General features: G+C 44.6%; 1 pseudogene; it reads left to right on the top strand.

The window, feature by feature from the left end:
* Positions 1–14222, top strand: part of LOC139274145 (zinc finger protein 721-like) — a 127035-nt pseudogene that overhangs the window by 40603 nt on the left and 72210 nt on the right.

Here is a 14222-nt window from a genome sequence, read left to right as displayed (position 1 = left end):
CGAACACCTCTATCAATTCTCCTCTCAATCTTCTCTGCTCTAAGGAGAGCAGCCACAACTTCTCCAGTCTAGCCACGTGACTGAAGTCACTCTTCCCTGGAACCATTCTTGTAAATCTTTTCTGAACCCTCTCTAAAGCTTTCACATCCTTCCTAAAGTGTGGTGCCCAGAATTAGACACAATATTCCAATTGTGGCTGAACCAGTGTTTTATAAAAGTTCATCATAACTTCCTTGCTTTTATACTCTACATCTCAAATTATAAAGCCCAGGATCCCCTATACTTTGTAAACTGCTTTCTCATCTTGCCCTGTCAACTTCAATAATTTGTGCACATATACCAGCAGGTCTCCCTGTTCCTGCACCCACCCCCTCTCAAAATATACCCTTTCATTTATATTGCCTCTTCTCATTCTTCCCCCCAAAATGTATCATTTTGCACTTTTGTGTGTTAAACTTCATCTGCCAAGTGTCCACCAATTGCACCAGCCTGTCTATGATCTCTTGAAGTTTATCACCATCCTCCTCACTGTTCACTAGACTTCCAAGTTTTGAGTCATCTGCAAATTTTGAAATACCTCCCTCTACATCCAAGTCCAAATCATTAATATACATCAGGAAAAGCAGTGGTTCTTGTACCGACCTATGGGGAACACCACTGTATACCATTCACCACTACTCTCTCTTTCCTGTCACTTAACCAGTTTTGTATCCATGCTGCCACTGTCCCTTTTATTCCATGGGCTTCAACTTTGCTGGCAAGCCTATAATGTGGAACTTTAACAAACAAATTGGAAGTCCATGTACAGATCATCAACCACTTTGCCCTGATCAGCTGTCTCTGTCACCTCATCAAAAATCTCAATCAAATTATTTCAACACGATTTGCCTTTAACAAATCCATGTTGGCTTTCCTTAATTAATCCACACTTGTCCGAACCATCTCAATTGTTCAATTACAGTTTTGCCTGCCAAGCTTTGATTCTAATTTACCTGGGCCAGATCCATTCTCATCCCACTGAAATTGGCTTTCCTCCAATTAAGTATTTTGACTATAGATTGCTCTCTGTTCTTTTTCATAGCTAACCAAAACATTAGGATACTACGATCACTGTTCCCTAAATGTTCCCCTAGTGAAACATGCTCCACTTGACCCACCTCATTCTCCAGGACCAGATCCAGCAATACCTCCTTCCTCATTGGGCCGAAAACATACTGATCAAGAAAGTTCACCTGAACATGCTTTTGAAATTCTTCCCCCTCTCTGCCCTTTACATTATTACTATCCCAGTCTATATTAAGATAATTGAAGTCCCTGTTATCACTATTCTATAGTTCTTGCACCTCTCTGTAATTTCCCTGCAAATTTGCTCCTCTCTATCCTTCCCACTGCCATCAGAGGACATTCGCAGGCAGCCTACAAGATATCCACACTGATACACAGGAAGCTTTGGCCTGGATATCCAACTTAGATATTGACATTTGATTTGCTTTGCTACTGCTATACAAAAGAAGAAGATGATGAGTAGGTGGCCAGGATATTCTGGATAGAAGTCAAATAAATCAGCTTTGCTGTAGATTTTTGACTTTCCCACCTGAGTGTTTAGCATCACATGGCTGGAGCTCAGAGAGAACAATCTGGGGGGAGGATTGTACGGCGGGAACAGAACTTCAGCCTGGACACAGTCCTTCAGAGCCACACTGAGAGGAGCAAATGGCACTTTGGTCTTTCTCAGCTCTCTTCACTGACAGCAAAGTCGCCGTGCGAGGTAATCTTGAGGTGTATAAGAAAAGTGTTCCAGCCATCTCGTCCATGGTTCAGAGTTCCTGGGCATGGAACAGAAGGCTCCTTTACAATAGTGTTTAGAGTCGGGAAGAACAACGGTGAATGCTGGGAACGTGCTGTCCAATCAGAGATTGGTGTAAAACTGCGATTTGGTCCTGACTGAAAGTGGAACGGCAGGTTTATGTTTCCAGTATAAAGATGACTGTGGTAATTATTCTAGGAAGATTTAATGTGTTTGTGGGACAGTCCTGAGTCTACCATTTTAAGGCAGGCATTAACACATTTAAAACAAATCCGTTTAAAATAAATTGGTTAAAGTCTGCATTAAAATAGCAGACGGAGAAGTTCACAGGAGCCTGTTAACTGCTAGTACAATTATACAACAAGACATTTTATCTCCAAATAAAGGACCTGCAGTGTGTTTTCAGGAATTCCCTGTTTTAGTGATGTGTGCAAGTTAGACACCAGGATAACTAAAAATACACAACCTGGAACCTCCACGGGTGTGTGATCCCGACAGTTACTCTGGGATCACTCCCACTGCGGAACTCCACCACTGACCCCGCTGAAGGTTGTAGGCTCATGGAGTGGGGCCTCCAGGAGTTAGCGCCTTGCCCGTATCCTCAACAGCTCAACAGAGTCAGGGATTGTTGCCTAAAATTGGAAGATAGCGCACGTAGTTCCCATTTTCAAAAATGGGGACAAATCAGAACCAGCTAAATAACAAAATAGTAAAATATTTTACAGGCACATCAATAAAATAAGGAAGGCTGGGATGGGAATAGAGCCATTAAGGGATAGACAGGATAATACCATAGGTAACGGTGGAGAGACGGCAGCAATATTAAATAATTATTTCGCTTCAATATTTACCAGGGAGATAGAACAGGTGGACATGACATTGGATGATGAGATTAGAAATTAGATAAGTGCATTTAAATTAAAAAAGGGGATATATTAAATAAACTAATCAAGCTCAAAGAGGATAAAACCCCTGGTCCGGATGGATTGCACCCACGCATTTTAAAATAATCTAGGGAAAAGATAGAAAAGGCATTACTATACATGTTTAGTAATTCGTTAGAAAAAGGTGTAGTGCCAGATGACTGGCGGATAGCTAATGTAATAGCTATATTTAAGAAAGGGGACAGAACATGTCCAGATAATTATAGACCAGGCAGTTTAACATCGGAGGTAGGAAAAATAATGGATACCCTGCTAAAGGAAAAAATAGAAGAACATCAGTCATTGAAAGTTGCCATGCAGATACAGCAGGTGGTGCAGAAGGCAAATGGTATGTTGGCCTTCATAGCTAGGGGATTTGAGTATAGGAGCAGGGAGGTCTTACTGCAGTTGTACAGGGCCTTGGTGAGGCCTCACCTGGAATATTGTGTTCAGTTTTGGTCTCCTAACCTGAGGAAGGACGTTCTTGCTATTGAGGGAGTGCAGCGAAGGTTCACCAGACTAATTCCCGGGATGGCTGGACTGACATATGATGAGAGACTGGATCATCTGGGCCTGTATTCACTGGAGTTCAGAAGGATGAGAGGGGATCTCATAGAAACATATAAAATTCTGACAGGACTGGACAGGTTAGATGCAGGAAGAATGTTCCCAATGTTGGGGAAGTCCAGAACCAGGGGACACAGTCTAAGGATAAGAGGTAAGCCATTTAGGTCTGAGATGAGGAGAAACTTCTTCACTCAGAGAGTTGTTAACCTGTGGAATTCTCTACCGCAGAGAGTTGTTGATGCCAGTTCATTAGATATATTCAAGAGGGAGTTAGATATGGCCCTTATGACTAAAGGGATCATGGGGTATGGAAAGAAAGCAGGAAAGGGGTACTGAGGTGAATGATCAGCCATGATCTTATTGAATGGTCGTGCAGGCTCGAAGGGCCGAATGGCCTACTCCTGCACCTATTTTTCTATGTTTTCTATGTCTATGTTTCTCAAAATATATTATGAATAGTCAGCATGGATTTCAAAAGGGAAAGTCTTGCTTGATCAACATTGAATTTTTTGAAGAGGTAAGAGAGTAGACAATGATAATGTAGTTGATGTAATTTATCTAGATTTTCAAAAGGCCTTCGATAATGTACACCATAATAGACTGATGAACAAGGTCAGAGAATGCAGAGTCAGGGGACAAGCAGCAGAATGGATAGCAATCTGGCTTCAAGACAGAAAGCAGAGAATAGGGGTAAAGGATAGCTATTCACAGTGGCAGAATGGGGTAGTGGTGTCCCACAAGGATCAATGCTGGGACCACTGCTGTTCACAATTTATAATAACAATTTATATTTGAAACCAAAAACACAATTTCCAAATCTGTGGATGACACCAAATTGGGGGAGATAGGAGGACTGCAACAAATTACAGGAGGACATTACTAAACTTGCAGAATGGGCATATATTTGGCAAATGAAGTTTAGCACGGATAAATGTGAGGTACAGGTGCAATGTCCTGAATCCGGAATTCTGAAAACCGTAATTATCCGAAAACCGGCCATTTTTGAGGCGGCCAAGATGGCAACATCGGGCGGCGAGGGACGAGGAAACCGGTAAAAAACACAGTGCCGGGGGCCGCGGGCGGCATGAATCGGCAGCCAGTGAGGAGTGCCAACAGCGAGGTCCGAAATCTGGTAAAAGGCAAAAACCGGCACGGATTCAGTCCCGAGGTTGCTGGATTTCAGACGTTGTACCTGTATTATATTTTAGTAGGAAGAAGAGGGAATTCATTTATTTTATGAAGGGTGTGAGAAGGGCGGGGTAGGGGAACAAAGGGATCTCGGAGTACAAGTACACAAATTACAAAAAGTTGTGACCCAGGTTAGCAAGGCCATATAAATGCAAACAAAGCACTCGGGTTTATTTCTGGAGATATAGAATTGAAAAATAGGGAAATTATGCTAAACCTGTATTGAACCTTGCTTAGACCACACACAGTACTGCGTACAGTTCTGGTCGCCATATTGTAGAAAGGATATAGAGGCACTGCAGAGGGTGCAGAGAAGATTTACAAGGATGATACCAAAAATGCGAGAGTATACACATCAGGAAAGGATGAACAGGCTGGGTCTCTTTTCTCTTGAAAAAAGAAGGCTGAGGGATGACATAATAAAGGTCTTTAAAATTATGAACATTTTTGATAGGGTGGATAGAGAGAGAGTGTTTCCACTTGTGGGGAAGAGCATAACTAGAGGTTATTAATATAAGATAGTCACCAGGAAATCCAATAGAGAATTCAGAAAATCCTTTACCCAGAGAGTGGTGAGAATGTGGAACTCGCTACCACAGGGAGTGGTTGAAGCGAATAGTATCGATGCATTTAAGGGGAGGCTAGACAAGCATATGAGGGAGAAGGGAATAGAGGGTTATGCTGACAGATTTAGATAAGGAAAGACGGGAGTGGAGCATAAACAGCGGCATGGTCTGCTGGGGTCGAATGGCCTGTTTCTGTGCCGTATATCCTATATAATCCTATGCATCGTGATCATGAATACAGTATACGAAATTGCAAAAAGCACAAGAAAATCACTGTTTCACCTGGAAGGAGTGTTTGAGCCCCTGGATAGTGAGAAAGGAGGAGGGAAAAGGGCAGGTGTTGCATCTGCTGTGCTTGCACGGGAAGGTGCCGTGGGAAGGGGAGGGGGTGTTTGGGGTGATTGTGGAGTGGACCAGGGTGTTGTGGAGGGAGCGGTCCCTTCAGAATGCTGAGAGGGGAGGGGACGATATGATTAGTGGTGGGATCACACTGGAGGTGGCAGACATGGCAGAGGATGATCTATTGAGGCTGGTGGGGTGAAAGGTGAGGACAAGGGGAACCCTGTCGTGGTTCTGAGAGGGAGGGGAAGGGGTGAGAGCAGAGGTGCGGGAAATAGCACGGCCACAGTCTACGGAATCATGGTTGAGGAAAAAGGAAAACATATCAGAAACACGAGTAAGGAAGGTGGCGTCATCAGAACAGAGACAAGAGAAACTGGGAGAATGGAATGGAGTCCTTACAGGAAGTGGGGTGGGAGAAGTATAGTCCAGGTAGCTGTGGGAGTCAGTGGGCTTATAGTGGATGTTTGTCGATAGCCTGTCCCTAGAAATGGAGACAGAGAAGTCGAGGAAGGGAAGGGAAGAGTCGGAGATGAACCATGTGAAAGTGAGCATGCGCGGCACCGAGAAAGTTCTATCGATAATGGCACATTTGTGTTGTCAGCGACAACTTAGCATGGCGGCTGGAACGTGGGGGCTTGTGGGTATTGCAGCCGCCATTACTATTTTTATACTTTCAACCAACCTGTGCAGCAGCTGGGGCCTGAAAATCAGCTTCACTGCCCCTGGGCTGGGAAAGGGGGACACAAGGCAACATTCTCCTTGTTACCCCTTTCTAAACTCACGACAGGATTTTAGAAGTGGAGCATTTATAGATAGGAAGTGCAAACCAAACATCATGTAAAGGGAAAGTTACACTGCTGGGACCCCCAAATAGACAGAGGGAGATAGACGAGCAAATATGTAGGCATATTTCTGAGAAGTGCAAAAATAATAGGGCAATAAGAGTAGGGCATTTCAACTACCCTAACATTAACTGGGATGGAATCAGTGTGAAAGGTATAGCGGGAGCAGAATTCTTAAAATGCATTCAGGAGAACTTTTTTAGCCAGTACCTAGCAAGCCCAACAAGTGAGGGATTTAGTTTCAGGGAATGAAGCTGGACAGGTGGAAGGGGGTATCAGTGGGAGAGTATTTTGGTGGTAGTGATCATAATTCAGTTAGATTTAGGGTAGTTATGGAAAAGGACAAAAGTAGACAAGGAGTAAAAGTTCTCGATTGGGGGAAAGGCCAATTTTAATAAGCTGAGATGTGATTTAGCAAAAGTGGACTGGAAACAACTACTTGAAATGTCAGAGCAGTGGGAGGCATTCAAGGAGGAGATCCTGAGGGTTCAGATCAAATATGTTCCCACAAGAAAAAGGGTGGGACTCCCAAATCTAGAGTCCCCTGGATATCAAGGGGCATAAAGGTTTTGATAAGACAAAAAAGGGAAGCTTATGTCAGATACCGAGAGTGCAATACTGCAGAAACCCGAGACGAGTATAGAAAGTGCAGGGGTGAAACTAAAAAGGAAATTAGGAGAGCATGAAAAAATATTGGCAAGTAAAATCACGGAAAACCCAAAGATGTTTTATAAATACATTAAGAGGAAGAGGATAACTAAAGAATGAGTAGGAGACCAACAAGGAAGGTTGTGTGTGAAGACGGAAGATGTGGGAATGGTTCTTAATGAATATATTGTGTCTGTCTTTACAAAAAAGAGAGGATCGATGCAGACATTGTAGTTAAGGAGGAGGAGGAGTGTTAAATATTAGGTGAGATAAATATAGTGAGATAGTATTAAGGTAACATCTTTTGAAAGTGGATAAATCCCCAGGCCCAGATGAAGTGTATCCCAGGCAGTTATGAGAAGCAAGAGAGGAAATAGCAGAGGTTCTAACCATCATTTTCAATCCTCTCTGGCTACTGGTGTGGTGCTGAGGACTGCTAACGTTGTACTGTTATTTAAAAAGGGAGCAACGGATAGACCGAGTAATTACAGGCCAGTCAGCCTAACCTCAGTGGTGAGAAAATTGATAGAAGAATTTCTGAGGGACAGTATTAATTGTCATTTAGAAAGGCATCGATTAAGCAAGAACAGTACGCATGCATTTGTTATGGGAAGGTCGTGTCTAACTTGATTGAATGTTTTGAGGAGGTAACAAGGAAGGTCGATGAGCGCATTTGATGTAGTCTACAAGGATCTTCCCATTGAATCATAGAATGATTACAGCACGGAAGAGGGCTATGCGGCCTGTTGAGCCTGTGCCAGCTCTCTGCAAGAGCACCTCAGCAAGTCCCACTCCCCTGCCCTTGGCCAAGGCTGTCGACAAGTTCCCACATGGCAGACTGGTCAGAAAAGTAAACGCCCTGGGATCCAAGGGAAGGTGGCAAGTTGGATCCAAAATTGGCTCATGGACAGGAAGCAAAGGGTAATGGTCAACTGGTGTTTTTGTGACTGTGAGACTGTTTCCAGTGGGGTTCCACAGGGCTCAGTACTGGGTCTCTTGCTGTTTGTGGTATACATCAATGATTTAGACTTGAATGTAGGGGTGCATGATTAAAAAGTTTGCAGACGATACAAAAATTGCCATGTGGTTAATGATGAAGAAGAAAGCTGTAGCCTGCAGGAAGATATCAATGGACCTGTCAGGTGGGCAGAAAAGTGGCAAATGGAATTCAACCTGGAGAAGTTTGAGGTAATGCATTTGGGGATGGCTGACAAGGCAAGGGAACACACATTAAATGGTAGGACTCTGAGAAGTGTAGAGGAACAAAGGGACCTTGGAGTGCACAGATCCATGAAGGTAGCAGGCCAGGTAGATAAGGTGATTAAGAAGGCATACGGAATACTTGCCTTTATTAGCCGCAGAATATAAGAGCGGGGAGGTTATGCTTGAACTGTATAAAGCACTAGTTAGACCACAGCTAGAGTACTGCATGCAGTTCTGGTCACCACATTACAGGAAAGATGTGATTGCACTAGACAGGGTACAGAGGAGATTTACGAGGATGTTGCTAGGACGAGGGAATTTTAGCTATGAGGAAAGATTGGATAGGCTGGGGTTGTTTTCTGTGGAACAGAGGCGGCTGAGGGGAGATTTAACTGTGGTGTATAAAATTATGAGGGGCCTAGATAGAATGGCTAGGAAGGACCTATTTCCCTTAGCAGAGGGGTCAACAACCAGGGGCACATGCTCTGACTTTAGTCATGAATCCACTGTGTGGTATCTTATCGAAAGCCTTTTGAAAATCCAAGCATATTACATTACCCTTGGTTACCGTTTCTGTTCCTTCTTCAAAGAATTCACTAACGTTGGTCAAGCATGACCTTCCCTTTTGAAATCCATGCTGACTGCATTAAGCTGGTCTGTGGTTTACTGCACTTGTTGTGTCTCCCTTCTAAAATATAAGAATAACATTAGATATAAAAATTATATCTCTTCTCCAAATGTGATTAGTTTATCCTGTCTGATAGAAACCAAGCCCAATCACTAACACCAATCTCCTCCTGATTGATATAAACTAACCCCACAGTCACTGACACCAATCTCCTCCTGATTGATATAAACCAACCCCACAGTCACTGACACCAATCTCCTCCTGTCTGATATAAACCCACCCCACAGTCACTGACACCAATCTCCTCCTGTCTGATATAAACCAACCCCACAGTCACTGACACCAATCTCCTCCTGTCTGATATAAACCCACCCCACAGTCACTGACACCAATCTCCTCCTGTCTGATATAAACCAACCCCACAGTCACTGACACCAATCTCCTCCTGTCTGATATAAACCAACCCCACAGGCCCAGAAAGTTTAAACTCAGCCCGTTACTTGGTCTGGACATCTCCATTCCCGTGCCGAGGAGGTTGCTGTACCAGACGGAGGGGCAACATTTGGGGACACCGATTCCCCAACAATTCCCATTCCCCTTCTTTCTGGTGGATAATGGAGGGGCCACTGTGTGTAATGTGCAAGTCAGTAAGAATTGTCAGCAAGGATTAATCAACACTTTCTAATTGGAGAAGTTAAACAGTGAAATCTTTCAGACAGTGAATTCTAGATTTTGTACCAAAGATCAATTTAGGATTGAAGTAAAAGTTCATAATTTTATTTTAAACTAATTTCTGATGAGTGTCCCTAAATTAAGGGGAAAGATCACAGATAGCGGATCTTAAATGGACACTGCAGCCCGGACAACACAATCAGCAATATATCCAGAATATTAAAGTCCAGCCCAGTTATAGTGTTTTAACATCAGCAGAAACAAACCCCAACTGTCAGAATGAACATGGTCCAGTCGGGATGTGATTAACAGCAGCAATAACAGCATATTCCAACCCTTGCAGTCACTTGTGAACTCGCTGGTGTTTCAGCAGATTGGATGACTGAGTGAATACCTTCCCACTCACAGAGCAGGTGAATGGCCTCTCCCCAGAGTGAACATGCTGGTGTGCCAGTAGGCCAGATAACTGAGTAAATCCCTTCCCACAAATAGAGCAGGTGAATGGCCTCTCCCCAGTGTGAACTCGCTGGTGTGCCAGTAGGCCAGATAACTGAGTGAATCCCTTCTCACACACAGGGCAGGTGAACGGCCTCTCCCCAGAGTGAACTCGCTGGTGTGCCAGTAGGTCAAATAACTGAGTGAATCCCTTCCCACAAATAGAGCAGGTGAACGGCTTCTCCCCAGTGTGAACTCGCTGGTGTGCCAGTAGGTCAGATAACTGAGTAAATCCCTTCTCACACACAGGGCAGGTGAACGGCCTCTCCCCAGTGTGAACTCGCTGGTGTGCCAGTAGGTCAGATAACTGAGTAAATCCCTTCTCACACACAGGGCAGGTGACCGGCCTCTCCCCAGAGTGAACTCGCTGGTGTGCCAGTAGGTCAAATAACTGAGTGAATCCCTTTCCACAAATAGAGCAGGTGAACGGCCTCTCCCCAGTGTGAACTCGCTGGTGTGCCAGTAGGTCAGATAACTGAGTAAATCCCTTCTCAGAAATAGAGCAGGTGAACGGCCTCTCCCCAGTGTGAACTCGCTGGTGTGCCAGTAGGCCAGATAACTGAGTAAATCCCTTCTCACACACAGGGCAGGTGAACGGCCTCTCCCCAGTGTGAACTCGCTGGTGTGCCAGTAGGCCAGATAACTGAGTAAATCCCTTCTCACACACAGGGCAGGTGAACAGCCTCTCCCCGGTGTGACTGCGTCGATGAGTTTCCAGCAGGGATGGGTAATTAAATCCTATCCCACAGTCCCCACATTTCCACGGTATCTCCATGATGCGGGTGTTCTTGTGTCTCTCCAGGTTAGATAATCAGTTGAAGCTTCACCTGCACACAGAACACGTGTACAGTTTCTCCCCGCTGTGAATGTGCGATGTATTTCAGGCTGTGTAACTGGTTAAAAGATTTCTCCTTCTACATTCAAACATCGATGATATTCAGATCCAGATGTATTGAATGATTCTGTGAGATCTTGACGTGATATTGGGTTTGAGTTTCTCGTCTGCAAATCCTCCTCTTCTAATATCCTGTAAAAGGAGTTTACAAAACTCATCACTAAATACAAGATATAAATTCAGAAAAGATCATTCTAGTTTCTATGGAACATTCTATCCTCTCTTGTTCCCCCAAATCTGTAAATCCCTCCACCCTGTGCAGACATCCCAACATTTTTCTTTTAAGTTGACTTTTCTCCCTCTTCTGAAGGTGTTGACTCTTTCTGGGTTTAGTTCAAATCATCACCAAAAGGCTCAGACCCAGGGAGGAACTATTGAGCACACTGTATAACAATGTTCGGGACACTCACTGTCCCTCCGGATCTGTGTTCAGGGGAGGATCTGATGGGTTTCTCTTATCTTTGGGTTAAATATTATTCTCACCGAGGTGATGGATGTCAGTGCCGGGGAATTCTGAGCATAGTTTCTCCCCTGAAGGTGCGGACTCTGGCTGGTACACATACTCTAGCTGTGGCCTAACTAGAAACCAGCCAGAATCAGCATTTCAGGGGAAGAGAGGGAGGGGAACCAGTGAGTGTAGAACTGAACCCAGCCAGAGTCAGCACCCTCAGGGCAGGAGAGGGAGGGGGAAACCATTGAGTGCAGAACTGAACCTAGCCAGAGTCAGCATCTTCAGCAAGAAGGAAAAAATGTTGGAGATGATGTAATGGATTTGGATTTCAGCACGAGGAGTAGGGATAGTGTGTGGGACTGGGATTTACAGTTGTGGGGATACCAGAGAGGGGCCCCAGCTGTTTATACTGTACATTAATGATTTAGACGAGGGGATTAAATGTAGTATCTCCAAATTTGCGGATGACACTAAGTTGGGTGGCAGTGTGAGCTGCGAGGAGGATGCTAAGATGCTGCAGAGTGACTTAGATAGGTTAGGTGAGTGGGCAAATGCATGGCAGATGAAGTATAATGTGGATAAATGTGAGGTTATCCACTTTGGTGGTAAAAACAGAGAGACAGACTATTATCTGAATGGTGACAGATTAGGAAAAGGGGAGGTGCAACGAGACCTGGTACATCAGTCATTGAAGGTTGGCATGCAGGTACAGCAGGCGGTTAAGAAAGCAAATGGCATGTTGGCCTTCATAGCAAGGGGATTTGAGTACAGGGGCAGGGAGGTGTTGCTACAGTTGTACAGGGCCTTGGTGAGGCCACACCTGGAGTATTGTGTACAGTTTTGGTCTCCTAACTTGAGGAAGGACATTCTTGCTATTGAGGGAGTGCAGCGAAGGTTCACCAGACTGATTCCTGGGATGGTGGGACTGACCTATCAAGAAAGACTGGATCAACTGGGCTTGTATTCACTGGAGTTCAGAAGAATGAGCGGGGACCTCATAGAAACGTTTAAAATTCTGATGGGTTTAGACAGGTTAGATGCAGGAAGAATGTTCCCAATGTTGGGGAAGTCCAGAACCAGGGGTCACAGTCTAAGGATAAGGGGTAAGCCATTTAGGACCGAGATGAGGAGAAACTTCTTCACCCAGAGAGTGGTGAACCTGTGGAATTCTCTACCACAGAAAGTTGTTGAGGCCAATTCACTAAATATATTCAAAAAGGAGTTAGATGAAGTCCTTACTACTAGGGGGATCAAGGGGTATGGCGAGAAAGCAGGAATGGGGTACTGAAGTTGCATTTTTCAGCCATGAACTCATTGAATGGCGGTGTAGGCGAGAAGGGCCGAATGGCCTACTCCTGCACCTATTTTCTATGTTTCTTGTTTCTATGAATGTGCGTACCATAGAAACTAGAATTGACTGTTCTGAATGTCTATCCTGTCCTTACAGTGATGGCTTTTGTAAACTTATTTTACAGGGGATTAGAAGGGGAGGATTTGCAGAAGGGAAACTCGAACCAAACATCACCAAGATCTGACAGTCACTCGATCCACGCAACATGAATATCATCAGCCTTTGAATGTGGAAAGAGTAATGTTTGTCTGTTCTGTCTGTGGGAAAAGATTTCAAACATCAGTGTGAATGGAAAAGCATCGAGACACACACACCCAAGTGAGTGCTCCAATGCACTGACTGTGGAAAGAGCTTTAACCAGTTACATTGCACCATTCACAGCAGGAAGAAATTGTACACGTGTTCTGTGTGGACGAGGCTTCAACAGATCGTCCAACCTGGAGAGACACAAGGACACCCGCACCACGGAGAAACCGTGGAAATGTGGGGACTGTGGAAAGGGATTTAATTCCCCGTCCCTGCTGGAAACTCATTGACGCAGTCACACCGGGGAGAGGCCGTTCACCTGCTCTGTGTGTGGGAAGGGATTCACTTGTTCATCCAACCTCATTGAACACCAGCGGGTTCACACTGGGGAGAGGCCGTTCACCAGTTCCGTTTGTGCGAAGAGATTCACTTGTTCATCTCACCTCACTGATCACAAGCGAGTTCACTCTGGAGAGAGACCGTTCATATGCTGTGTGTGTGGGAAACGATTCATGAAATCATTTCACCATCTGAGACACCTGCATTTTCACACTGACGAGAAGCCATTCACCTGCTCCGTGTGTGGGAAGGGATTCACAAATTCACCTCATCTTCTGGCTCACCAGCATATCCACACTGGGGAGAGGCCGTTTAACTGCTGAGTGTGGGAAGGGATTCACTTGTTCATCCAACCTCACTGCACACCAAGTTGTTCATACCAATAGGAGAGCATTTAAATGTTCTGACTGTGGGAAGAGCTTTAAAAGCAGAAGTTATCTGAGGAAACACCAACGAGTTCACACTGGGGAGAGGCCATTCGCCTGCTCCATGTGTGGGAAGAGATTCACTCAGTCATCCACCCTGCTGAAACACCAGCGAGTTCACAAGCGACTGCAGGGTTTGGATTCTGCTGATAATCACATCAGGACTGAACCATATTCATTCTGACAGTTGGGTTGTGTTTCCCCTGCAACTGGGCTGGATTTTAATTTTCTGGATATCTGAAAATAAATCAGCTTTGGTTCAAGCACACATTGTGTCGATTCCTTGATATCTCCAATATAAGAGGAGACTAATTGATAACGTTACTGACTGTTAAATGAAGGAGAAAAGTTCCAAAAAAGGAACAAAGACTTGTCCTTATGTAGCACCTTACGTGACCTCAGGATGTCCCAAAGTGCTTTACAGCCAATGAAGTACAACAACATCAAAGTACATTTGAACTGCATTCACTGTTGTAGTATAGGAAATGCGGCAAAACAATTTTACCTGAGCAAGAGGGTGGCTGCTCTGGGACACCACCTGGGAGCAACGTCAAGCTACTGGCACAGTCATGGGAGCATTTGATGACTGCTGCTTTTGATTAAAAGATGGGGGGTGGTTGATGAAGCATCTAAA

Source organism: Pristiophorus japonicus, chromosome 9 (assembly GCF_044704955.1).
Source record: "Pristiophorus japonicus isolate sPriJap1 chromosome 9, sPriJap1.hap1, whole genome shotgun sequence".
NCBI lineage: Eukaryota > Metazoa > Chordata > Chondrichthyes > Pristiophoridae > Pristiophorus > Pristiophorus japonicus.
The sequence above is the reverse complement of the archived record's forward strand: the minus strand, read 5'-3'. Positions and strand labels throughout refer to the sequence as shown.